This window comes from Amia ocellicauda, unplaced genomic scaffold (assembly GCF_036373705.1).
Source record: "Amia ocellicauda isolate fAmiCal2 unplaced genomic scaffold, fAmiCal2.hap1 HAP1_SCAFFOLD_108, whole genome shotgun sequence".
NCBI lineage: Eukaryota > Metazoa > Chordata > Actinopteri > Amiiformes > Amiidae > Amia > Amia ocellicauda.
This window is the reverse complement of record NW_027102673.1, coordinates 52409-65264: the sequence shown is the minus strand read 5'-3', so window position 1 is coordinate 65264 and position 12856 is coordinate 52409. Positions and strand designations below refer to the sequence as shown.

At 42.8% G+C, this 12856-nt stretch overlaps 5 non-coding genes across 5 annotated transcripts; all 5 read right to left on the bottom strand.

The window, feature by feature from the left end:
* Positions 1 to 2560: 2560 nt before the first annotated feature.
* On the bottom strand, positions 2561 to 2633 carry trnak-uuu (transfer RNA lysine (anticodon UUU)). Its single transcript has one exon. It is a non-coding gene; the product is annotated as a tRNA-Lys (tRNA).
* A 3571-nt stretch (positions 2634 to 6204) lies between these two features.
* On the bottom strand, positions 6205 to 6277 carry trnak-uuu (transfer RNA lysine (anticodon UUU)). The gene has a single exon. It is a non-coding gene; the product is annotated as a tRNA-Lys (tRNA).
* Positions 6278 to 6512: 235 nt separating this feature from the next.
* trnay-gua (transfer RNA tyrosine (anticodon GUA)) lies at positions 6513 to 6601 on the bottom strand. The gene is given in 2 exon segments: positions 6513 to 6548; positions 6565 to 6601. It is a non-coding gene; the product is annotated as a tRNA-Tyr (tRNA).
* A 3244-nt stretch (positions 6602 to 9845) lies between these two features.
* trnak-uuu (transfer RNA lysine (anticodon UUU)) lies at positions 9846 to 9918 on the bottom strand. Its single transcript has one exon. It is a non-coding gene; the product is annotated as a tRNA-Lys (tRNA).
* Positions 9919 to 10144: 226 nt separating this feature from the next.
* On the bottom strand, positions 10145 to 10233 carry trnay-gua (transfer RNA tyrosine (anticodon GUA)). Its single transcript is given in 2 exon segments — positions 10145 to 10180; positions 10197 to 10233. It is a non-coding gene; the product is annotated as a tRNA-Tyr (tRNA).
* Positions 10234 to 12856: the final 2623 nt, after the last annotated feature.

Below are 12856 nucleotides of genomic sequence, written 5' to 3'. Positions count from 1 at the left end.
GATCCTATCATTACTTGTTACCACAATTTCCCTTAACTGATTATTATTCAATGATCAAGGATAGGCAGGGCCACCAATAATCTAACGTCTATTGACTTGTGTCAATTTCAGACTAAACAGTTAAACAGGAATGAGAAGATATTTCTCGGGGTTGACAGATTTTATTTCTAAAATTATCAACAAAACAGTTTAATGCAACACACATTTATATTTAAGAAAACTAAATGATATTACACATTCTAGAGTTATGAATCACAGAATAACATTTCTAACTGATTTCTCAAATGTCATGAATCATGAACTCCAAACTGTTAAACTTATCTGAACTTCGTCGCAGAGAGGCCTCTCTGTCTTCGGGCTCAGATCACAGCACACGGCACATGGTCCGTGTGGTTTGGAACAAAGGCAGTGCGGTTCGGCTTTGTCCGAGAACTTCCACTCAGTCGATGCACCTGGAAGTTGGGGTTTCGCGAAATTAGAGTCTTTTCCAAACAGATTTTCCACTGGTTTGAAGGCTCCAAGGTTGTGCACAAAATCTTCTTTGTAAGCAGGGTTCCACCGTAGTTACTTGAAGACAAAGTCTTTGAGGAAAGCAGGGCCCTGTTCGTTCCAAGGGTCAAGTTTCTTAAGACTCAAATAGCTATTTAAATGACTGAACACTTTCATATACATTCGACTTACTCAATTGTCCAGCTGTAAAACTCCACTGATCAGGTGGGCACAGGCGGGCATGCGCAGTCTGTAAAGTTCTTTATTTAATAAAGTCCTTTAAAAGAATTCTTCGTACGGCTCAATCTCCTTCTCCCAGTTTAACTCTTCTGTTGCCGGCAAAGACTTGGTTGGTTTCTGGTTCCGGTTTGGGCAACAGAGCTACAGGTTGAGCTGTGGCAGCAAGTTACTGGTTCAGGTGAGAGAGAAAGAGAGAGAGAGAGAGAGAGAGAGAGAGACTGTGCACTGTTCCTTATAGTCTGTCAGATCAATAGGTGATTGGTTCTTGAGTTCTTGAGATTGGATTTCGGTTTCAGCCCCCAGTGTCCTAATGGAGGGGGGCTTGATTTATGACTGATGTCAATCCATGCCATCTTTTGGAAATGCCGGTTGGCCCGGGTTCGTAGCTCTATGTCGGGATTTCGGCTCTCGTCCACTTCAAAGAGTTTTTATCACCTACAGGCCCCTTTCTCCAGACATCTCATAGCAGGATTCAACCTATTTGGCCTCTTCTCGGTGCCATCCTCCCCAAAACTGTCACTTTGTCTCATTTGGCTTTGGTTTCCCCCCTCTGTGTTGAATAATCGGGCTCTAAATAGCCCCGGCGTTTCTCCTGCAGTTCTTCGTTCTTTCCACTGCTAGCGCTGCCTTTGTGAAGGCAGATGGTGCTTGTGAGAAGTCAACAGCGTGTCCACCGAAAAGGGTGTCTGACTCCTGGTTTTGGATCCGGAAGGGTTGATAACAGACCGAAACGGTTACAATATGATACTGCTTAGATTAACTGTGGATATGTATTGTGATCGTGCTCGGCTCAGGTGTGCGTTCCGTCTGCACACAAAACATTTCGGTCGCGAAACGTCTAATCGAATCGAATAAAACGGCGGGGATAGCATGTTTGATCCGTGTGCTATTGTTTTTCAACAATTGTAATGCCCTTTGTAACGTTTAACCACTTCGTAACATACAGCTTGTTATAGGATATTGTGAACTGAACCTATTTTGCTGTGAATTTATATTTACTGCGAATAGTTTATTGTGGCTGGTCTTGGTCTGTCTGCACTAAATAAATGATTTGTATCAAGGGATTATTTAGTTTGTCTGTGTAATTTTTTACCTAACCACTAAGGGCCACTCCTTGCACTTCACACATTTGCCCTTTTAATTACTCCCTTACTGACATACTTTAACATGCAATGTGCGTGTGATATTAGTTTTAGCAGCCTGTTGCCATTCAGGTGAGACAATACCTAGTAAATCCTTTTTTTTTTTTTTCATGTTGGTGCGCCGCGAAGGTTTTTGGTCTCAGCAAAGTGTGCCGTGGCATTACAACGCTTGGGAACCACTGGCTTGGCTTGTTGGGCATCCAGGTATGCACTGAGATTACGATCGGCACGATGATTGTCGTTCTCAGGAGAATTGTGTTTCTTTGCTGATCACGTTCTCTGTCGCTTTTTACACAGTTCTTACAAGTGGCACATTGGGGATGAGGAGCAGAGCATGCTGACACGCATAGCTGTGGACTTCTGCATGGCATGGGGCCACAGGTCATTCCAAGTATTTCAAGACGCCTACAAATGTGTGGACACGTTGTGTTGGCCCAACCCTCACAGATTGTGCCAAGTCAAGTAGAGATGCATGTTGTGCTGTTCTAAAGTGACACGTCGTCAACGGCAAAAACATCTCTCAGAGTTCCTGGCTTGACTTGCCTCTGGAAGACAACACTTGCCCAGGCTGGATATTTGCCGAAAGAAGCAAAGAGGACTAGACACCTTGTCTAGACGCAACTGCATATTTCATTGTCACCTGGAAGGCCATCCAGGCTTTTCACCATTATGGCCCTCGGTCAACAAGGCGCCCAAACAGGGACTCGAACCCTGGACCCTCAGATTAAAAGTCTGATGCTCTACCAGCTGAGCTACCCGGGCTTCAGTGAAGTGCTTTACAATGTGTTGGCTTCATGATTGTTCCAGACCGCTTTCTGGCCGGTTTAGAAAACTGGGCTCAGGGTGAAAAGGGTCACATGCATATGAGATGTTTGGGCAATGCGAGTTTTCCACTGCAAATCCGAATTTCCGGTGTTTTCTCCTTGTCCTCATGCAATTCCAATGGCTTGACATTTGGGAGCTCGTCCAAAACCGATGTCAAACCATAATCACGCCTTCCTTCGAGCGACCTAAGGATGCCCGCTGCCTGAAACCTACAGTCCTCCGCTCTACCAACTGAGCTATCGAAGGGAAACTTCTCAACGTCTTCCCCTGGCAGTCTCAGTGGCCGTGCAAAGCCAAGAAGCACCGTGGCTTGGCTCAGTGGTTTTCAACCCGTGTGCCGTGAGGACTACCCAATTGTGTCGTGAGATTTTTATCCCCTGAAAAATATTATGTCATTTTGTTTGGTCAACTTCATAAATCTTGTATCAAATCAAACTTATTCAAATGTGTGAAAATATTACATTTATACATCACCTGTAGAAAGCGTTTCATAACTGAAATGTTGTGTTTGCCGGACTGAACGCACACCTACACTGAGTTGCAGTGCTATCAGTTGTATCGTAAGGTACACTTATAAATTTCAATTTAAGAAGTGAATTTATAGTATCACCTTATCACGAATCCTGGAATCTTGTAGAACTCAATTTCTGTGATAATTGGACACAGACACCAATTCCAAAGATATAAATTGTTAAATTTATTCAAAAACAAAGACTAAATGTAGCACTACACTAATTATACAAAAGGGAAAAGCTAATTAAAATTCAACTCTAGATCAACAAATCAAAGACAAATCACTTCCGTGACCAAATCAAAGACCATGGGATCGCATATGATAACACACAAATCGTTAAACAAAAAAGGTTATAAACACATTAACTACAATACCGGTTAGTAAGACGAAGGTGAGTCTCTCGTTAGTATTGTTAGTCAGACATTAAATAACTACGCAGGTTAGTATTTATGTCAGGTAACTTCTCGTTATATATATATCAGTCTCATTTACGTTTAGGTGCCGAGAAAGATCCTATCGTTACTTGTTACCACAATTTCCCTTAACTGATTATTATTCAATGATCAAGGATAGGCAGGGCCACCAATAATCTAACGTCTATTGACTTGTGTCAATTTCAGACTAAACAGTTAAACAGGAATGAGAAGATATTTCTCGGGGTTGACAGATTTTATTTCTAAAATTATCAACAAAACAGTTTAATGCAACACACATTTATATTTAAGAAAACTAAATGATATTACACATTCTAGAGTTTTGAATCACAGAATAACATTTCTAATTGATTTCTCAAATGTCATGAATCATGAACTCCAAACTGTTAAACTTATCTGAACTTCGTCGCAGAGAGGCCTCTCTGTCTTCGGGCTCAGATCACAGCACACGGCACATGGTCCGTGTGGTTTGGAACAAAGGCAGTGCGGTTCGGCTTTGTCCAAGAACTTCCACTCAGTCGAAGCACCTGGAAGTTGGGGTTTCGCGAAATTAGAGTCTTTTCCAAACAGATTTTCCACTGGTTTGAAGGCTCCAAGGTTGTGCACAAAATCTTCTTTGTAAGCAGGGTTCCACCGTAGTTACTTGAAGACAAAGTCTTTGAGGAAAGCAGGGCCCTGTTCGTTCCAAGGGTCAAGTTTCTTAAGACTCAAATAGCTATTTAAATGACTGAACACTTTCATATACATTCGACTTACTCAATTGTCCAGCTGTAAAACTCCACTGATCAGGTGGGCACAGGCGGGCATGCGCAGTCTGTAAAGTTCTTTATTTAATAAAGTCCTTTAAAAGAATTCTTCGTACGGCTCAATCTCCTTCTCCCAGTTTAACTCTTCTGTTGCCGGCAAAGACTTGGTTGGTTTCTGGTTCCGGTTCGGGCAACAGAGCTACTGGTTGAACTGTGGCAGCGAGTTACTGGTTCAGGTGAGAGAGAAAGAGAGAGAGAGAGAAAGAGAGAGAGAGAGAGAGAGAGAGACTGTGCACTGTTCCTTATAGTCTGTCAGATCAATAGGTGATTGGTTCTTGAGTTCTTGAGATTGGATTTCGGTTTCAGCCCCCAGTGTCCTAATGGAGGGGGGCTTGATTTATGACTGATGTCAATCCATGCCATCTTTTGGAAATGCCGGTTGGCCCGGGTTCGTAGCTCTATGTCGGGATTTCGGCTCTCGTCCACTTCAAAGAGTTTTTATCACCTACAGGCCCCTTTCTCCAGACATCTCATAGCAGGATTCAACCTATTTGGCCTCTTCTCGGTGCCATCCTCCCCAAAACTGTCACTTTGATGCAAACCAGTTCCAAGCTGATGAGCAAAGGAAATCTGATAACTTTGGGGGTGGAGAGGTCTTCTTTAGATCAGTGCTTCAGCTCAGAGCCCAAATGCTCTTATCAAAATACACCCAACATAATGCTACACAGTGGAACTGCAAGGCAATTGATTAAAGGGACATGTGGTGAATTCCTTTTTATCTTTATACTGTTGTTGGATGTCTCCTGTTCCTCTAAGTCTCATTTGGCCTTGGTTTTCCCCCTCTGTGTTGAATAATCGGGCTCTAAATAGCCCCGGCGTTTCTCCTGCAGTTCTTCGTTCTTTCCACTGCTAGCGCTGCCTTTGTGCAGCTTGTTATAGGATATTGTGAACTGAACCTATTTTGCTGTGAATTTATATTTACTGCGAATAGTTTATTGTGGCTGGTCTTGGTCTGTCTGCACTAAATAAATGATATGTATCAAGGGATTATTTAGTTTGTCTGTGTACTTTTTTACTTAACCACTAAGGGCCACTCCTTGCACTTCACACATTTGCCCTTTTAATTACTCCCTTACTGACATACTTTAACATGCAATGTGCGTGTGATAATAGCTTTAGCAGCCTGTTGCCATTCAGGTGAGACAATACCTAGTAAATCCTTTTTTTTTTTTTTCATGTTGGTGCGCCGCGAAGGTTTTTGGTCTCAGCAAAGTGTGCCGTGGCATTACAACGCTTGGGAACCACTGGCTTGGCTTGTTGGGCATCCAGGTATGCACTGAGATTACGATCGGCACGATGATTGTCGTTCTCAGGAGAATTGTGTTTCTTTGCTGATCACGTTCTCTGTCGCTTTTTATACAGTTCTTACAAGTAGCACATTGGGGATGAGGAGCAGAGCATGCTGACACGCATAGCTGTGGACTTCTGCATGGCACGGGGCCACAGGTCATTCCAAGTATTTCAAGACGCCTGCAAATGTGTGGACACGTTGTGTTGGCCCAACCCTCACAGATTGTGCCAAATCAAGTAGAGATGCATGTTGTGCTGTTCTAAAGTGACACGTCGTCAACGGCAAAAACATCTCTCAGAGTTCCTGGCTTGACTTGCCTCTGGAAGACAACACTTGCCCAGGCAGGATATTTGCCGAAAGAAGCAAAGAGGACTAGACACCTTGCCTAGACACAACTGCATATTTCATTGTCACCTGGAAGGCCATCCAGGCTTTTCACCATCACGGCCCTCGGTCAACAAGGCACCCGAACAGGGACTCGAACCCTGGACCCTCAGATTAAAAGTCTGATGCTCTACCGGCTGAGCTACCCGGGCTTCAGTGAAGTGCTTCACAATGTGTTGGCTTCATGATTGTTCCAGACCGCTTTCTGGCCGGTTTAGAAAACTGGGCTCAGGGTGAAAAGGGCCACATGCATATGAGATGTTTGGGCAATGCGAGTTCTCCACAGCAAATCCGAATTTCCAGTGTTTTCTCCTTGTCCTCATGCAATTCCAATGGCTTGACATTTGGGAGCTCGTCCAAAACCGATGTCAAACCATAATCACGCCTTCCTTCGAGCCGGAATTGAACCAGCGACCTAAGGATGCCCGCTGTCTGAAACCTACAGTCCTCCGCTCTACCAACTGAGCTATCGAAGGGAAGACTCTCACCGTCTTCCCCTGGCAGTCTCAGTGGCCGTGCAAAGCCAAGAAGCACCGTGGCTTGGCTCAGTGGTTTTCAACCCGTGTGCCGTGAGGACTACCCAATTGTGTCGTGAGATTTTTATCCCCTGAAAAATATTATGTCATTTTGTTTGGTCAACTTCATAAATCTTGTATCAAATCAAACTTATTCAAATGTGTGAAAATATTACATTTATACATCACCTGTAGAAAGCGTTTCATAACTGAAATGTTGTGTTTGCCGGACTGAACGCACACCTACACTGAGTTGCAGTGCTATCAGTTGTATCGTAAGGTACACTTATAAATTTCAATTTAAGAAGTGAATTTATAGTATCACCTTATCACGAATCCTGGAATCTTGTAGAACTCAATTTCTGTAATAATTGGACACAGACACCAATTCCAAAGATATAAATTGTTAAATTTATTCAAAAACAAAGACTAAATGTAGCACTACACTAATTATACAAAAGGGAAAAGCTAATTAAAATTCAACTCTAGATCAACAAATCAAAGACAAATCACTTCCGTGACCAAATCAAAGACCATGGGATCGCATATGATAACACACAAATCGTTAAACAAAAAAGGTTATAAACACATTAACTACAATACCGGTTAGTAAGACGAAGGTGAGTCTCTCGTTAGTATTGTTAGTCAGACATTAAATAACTACGCAGGTTAGTATTTATGTCAGGTAACTTCTCGTTATATATATATCAGTCTCATTTACGTTTAGGTGCCGAGAAAGATCCTATCGTTACTTGTTACCACAATTTCCCTTAACTGATTATTATTCAATGATCAAGGATAGGCAGGGCCACCAATAATCTAACGTCTATTGACTTGTGTCAATTTCATACTAAACAGTTAAACAGGAATGAGAAGATATTTCTCGGGGTTGACAGATTTTATTTCTAAAATTATCAACAAAACAGTTTAATGCAACACACATTTATATTTAAGAAAACTAAATGATATTACACATTCTAGAGTTTTGAATCACAGAATAACATTTCTAATTGATTTCTCAAATGTCATGAATCATGAACTCCAAACTGTTAAACTTATCTGAACTTCGTCGCAGAGAGGCCTCTCTGTCTTCGGGCTCAGATCACAGCACACGGCACATGGTCCGTGTGGTTTGGAACAAAGGCAGTGCGGTTCGGCTTTGTCCAAGAACTTCCACTCAGTCGATGCAGCTGGAAGTTGGGGTTTCGCGAAATTAGAGTCTTTTCCAAACAGATTTTCCACTGGTTTGAAGGCTCCAAGGTTGTGCACAAAATCTTCTTTATAAGCAGGGTTCCACCGTAGTTACTTGAAGACAAAGTCTTTGAGGAAAGCAGGGCCCTGTTCGTTCCAAGGGTCAAGTTTCTTAAGACTCAAATAGCTATTTAAATGACTGAACACTTTCATATACATTCGACTTACTCAATTGTCCAGCTGTAAAACTCCACTGATCAGGTGGGCACAGGCGGGCATGCGCAGTCTGTAAAGTTCTTTATTTAATAAAGTCCTTTAAAAGAATTCTTCGTACGGCTCAATCTCCTTCTCCCAGTTTAACTCTTCTGTTGCCGGCAAAGACTTGGTTGGTTTCTGGTTCCGGTTCGGGCAACAGAGCTACAGGTTGAGCTGTGGCAGCGAGTTACTGGTTCAGGTGAGAGAGAAAGAGAGAGAGAGAGAGAGAGAGACTGTGCACTGTTCCTTATAGTCTGTCAGATCAATAGGTGATTGGTTCTTGAGTTCTTGAGATTGGATTTCGGTTTCAGCCCCCAGTGTCCTAATGGAGGGGGGCTTGATTTATGACTGATGTCAATCCATGCCATCTTTTGGAAATGCCGGTTGGCCCGGGTTCGTAGCTCTATGTCGGGATTTCGGCTCTCGTCCACTTCAAAGAGTTTTTGTCACCTACAGGCCCCTTTCTCCAGACATCTCATAGCAGGATTCAACCTATTTGGCCTCTTCTCGGTGCCATCCTCCCCAAAACTGTCACTTTGATGCAAACCAGTTCCAAGCTGATGAGCAAAGGAAATCTGATAACTTTGGGGGTGGAGAGGTCTTCTTTAGATCAGTGCTTCAGCTCAGAGCCCAAATGCTCTTATCAAAATACACCCAACATAACGCTACACAGTGGAACTGCAAGGCAATTGATTAAAGGGACATGTGGTGAATTCCTTTTTATCTTTATACTGTTGTTGGATGTCTCCTGTTCCTCTAAGTCTCATTTGGCCTTGGTTTTCCCCCTCTGTGTTGAATAATCGGGCTCTAAATAGCCCCGGCGTTTCTCCTGCAGTTCTTCGTTCTTTCCACTGCTAGCGCTGCCTTTGTGCAGCTTGTTATAGGATATTGTGAACTGAACCTATTTTGCTGTGAATTTATATTTACTGCGAATAGTTTATTGTGGCTGGTCTTGGTCTGTCTGCACTAAATAAATGATTTGTATCAAGGGATTATTTAGTTTGTCTGTGTACTTTTTTACCTAACCACTAAGGGCCACTCCTTGCACTTCACACATTTGCCCTTTTAATTACTCCCTTACTGACATACTTTAACATGCAATGTGCGTGTGATAATAGTTTTAGCAGCCTGTTGCCATTCAGGTGAGACAATACCTAGTAAATCCTTTTTTTTTTTTTTCATGTTGGTGCGCCGCGAAGGTTTTTGGTCTCAGCAAAGTGTGCCGTGGCATTACAACGCTTGGGAACCACTGGCTTGGCTTGTTGGGCATCCAGGTATGCACTGAGATTACGATCGGCACGATGATTGTTGTTCTCAGGAGAATTGTGTTTCTTTGCTGATCACGTTCTCTGTCGCTTTTTACACAGTTCTTACAAGTGGCACATTGGGGATGAAGAGCAGAGCATGCTGACACGCATAGCTGTGGACTTCTGCATGGCATGGGGCCACAGGTCATTCCAAGTATTTCAAGACGCCTGCAAATGTGTGGACACGTTGTGTTGGCCCAACCCTCACAGATTGTGCCAAGTCAAGTAGAGATGCATGTTGTGCTGTTCTAAAGTGACACGTCGTCAACGGCAAAAACATCTCTCAGAGTTCCTGGCTTGACTTGCCTCTGGAAGACAACACTTGCCCAGGCTGGATATTTGCCGAAAGAAGCAAAGAGGACTAGACACCTTGCCTAGACGCAACTGCATATTTCATTGTCACCTGGAAGGCCATCCAGGCTTTTCACCATCATGGCCCTGGGTCAACAAGACGCCCGAACAGGGACTCGAACCCTGGACCCTCAGATTAAAAGTCTGATGCTCTACCGGCTGAGCTACCCGGGCTTCAGTGAAGTGCTTCACAATGTGTTGGCTTCATGATTGTTCCAGACCGCTTTCTGGCCGGTTTAGAAAACTGGGCTCAGGGTCACATGCATATGAGATGTTTGGGCAATGCGAGTTCTCCACAGCAAATCCGAATTTCCGGTGTTTTCTCCTTGTCCTCATGCAATTCCAATGGCTTGACATTTGGGAGCTCGTCCAAAACCGATGTCAAACCATAATCACGCCTTCCTTCGAGCCGGAATTGAACCAGCGACCTAAGGATGCCCGCTGCCTGAAACCTACAGTCCTCCGCTCTACCAACTGAGCTATCGAAGGGAAGCTTCTCACCGTCTTCCCCTGGCAGTCTCAGTGGCCGTGCAAAGCCAAGAAGCACCGTGGCTTGGCTCAGTGGTTTTCAACCCGTGTGCCGTGAGGACTACCCAATTGTGTCGTGAGATTTTTATCCCCTGAAAAATATTATGTCATTTTGTTTGGTCAACTTCATAAATCTTGTATCAAATCAAACTTATTCAAATGTGTGAAAATATTACATTTATACATCACCTGTAGAAAGCGTTTCATAACTGAATTGTTGTGTTTGCCGGACTGAACGCACACCTACACTGAGTTGCAGTGCTATCAGTTGTATCGTAAGGTACACTTATAAATTTCAATTTAAGAAGTGAATTTATAGTATCACCTTATCACGAATCCTGGAATCTTGTAGAACTCAATTTCTGTAATAATTGGACACAGACACCAATTCCAAAGATATAAATTGTTAAATTTATTCAAAAACAAAGACTAAATGTAGCACTACACTAATTATACAAAAGGGAAAAGCTAATTAAAATTCAACTCTAGATCAACAAATCAAAGACAAATCACTTCCGTGACCAAATCAAAGACCATGGGATCGCATATGATAGCACACAAATCGTTTAACAAAAAAGGTTATAAACACATTAACTACAATACCGGTTAGTAAGACGAAGGTGAGTCTCTCGTTAGTATTGTTAGTCAGACATTAAATAACTACGCAGGTTAGTATTTATGTCAGGTAACTTCTCGTTATATATATATCAGTCTCATTTACGTTTAGGTGCCGAGAAAGATCCTATCGTTACTTGTTACCACAATTTCCCTTAACTGATTATTATTCAATGATCAAGGATAGGCAGGGCCACCAATAATCTAACGTCTATTGACTTGTGTCAATTTCAGACTAAACAGTTAAACAGGAATGAGAAGATATTTCTCGGGGTTGACAGATTTTATTTCTAAAATTATCAACAAAACAGTTTAATGCAACACACATTTATATTTAAGAAAACTAAATGATATTACACATTCTAGAGTTTTGAATCACAGAATAACATTTCTAATTGATTTCTCAAATGTCATGAATCATGAACTCCAAACTGTTAAACTTATCTGAACTTCGTCGCAGAGAGGCCTCTCTGTCTTCGGGCTCAGATCACAGCACACGGCACATGGTCCGTGTGGTTTGGAACAAAGGCAGTGCGGTTCGGCTTTGTCCAAGAACTTCCACTCAGTCGAAGCACCTGGAAGTTGGGGTTTCGCGAAATTAGAGTCTTTTCCTAACAGATTTTCCACTGGTTTGAAGGCTCCAAGGTTGTGCACAAAATCTTCTTTGTAAGCAGGGTTCCACCGTAGTTACTTGAAGACAAAGTCTTTGAGGAAAGCAGGGCCCTGTTCGTTCCAAGGGTCAAGTTTCTTAAGACTCAAATAGCTATTTAAATGACTGAACACTTTCATATACATTCGACTTACTCAATTGTCCAGCTGTAAAACTCCACTGATCAGGTGGGCACAGGCGGGCATGCGCAGTCTGTAAAGTTCTTTATTTAATAAAGTCCTTTAAAAGAATTCTTCGTACGGCTCAATCTCCTTCTCCCAGTTTAACTCTTCTGTTGCCGGCAAAGACTTGGTTGGTTTCTGGTTCCGGTTCGGGCAACAGAGCTACAGGTTGAGCTGTGGCAGCGAGTTACTGGTTCAGGTGAGAGAGAAAGAGAGAGAGAGAGATAGAGAGAGAGAGAGAGAGAGAGAGAGACTGTGCACTGTTCCTTATAGTCTGTCAGATCAATAGGTGATTGGTTCTTGAGTTCTTGAGATTGGATTTCGGTTTCAGCCCCCAGTGTCCTAATGGAGGGGGGCTTGATTTATGACTGATGTCAATCCATGCCATCTTTTGGAAATGCCGGTTGGCCCGGGTTCGTAGCTCTATGTCGGGATTTCGGCTCTCGTCCACTTCAAAGAGTTTTTATCACCTACAGGCCCCTTTCTCCAGACATCTCATAGCAGGATTCAACCTATTTGGCCTCTTCTCGGTGCCATCCTCCCCAAAACTGTCACTTTGATGCAAACCAGTTCCAAGCTGATGAGCAAAGGAAATCTGATAACTTTGGGGGTGGAGAGGTCTTCTTTAGATCAGTGTTTCAGCTCAGAGCCCAAATGCTCTTATCAAAATACACCCAACATAACGCTACACAGTGGAACTGCAAGGCAATTGATTAAAGGGACATGTGGTGAATTCCTTTTCATCTTTATACTGTTGTTGGATGTCTCCTGTTCCTCTAAGTCTCATTTGGCCTTGGTTTTCCCCCTCTGTGTTGAATAATCGGGCTCTAAATAGCCCCGGCGTTTCTCCTGCAGTTCTTCGTTCTTTCCACTGCTAGCGCTGCCTTTGTGCAGCTTGTTATAGGATATTGTGAACTGAACCTATTTTGCTGTGAATTTATATTTACTGCGAATAGTTTATTGTGGCTGGTCTTGGTCTGTCTGCACTAAATAAATGATTTGTATCAAGGGATTATTTAGTTTGTCTGTGTACTTTTTTACCTAACCACTAAGGGCCACTCCTTGCACTTCACACATTTGCCCTTTTAATTACTCCCTTACTGACATACTTTAACATGCAATGTGCGTGTGATAATAG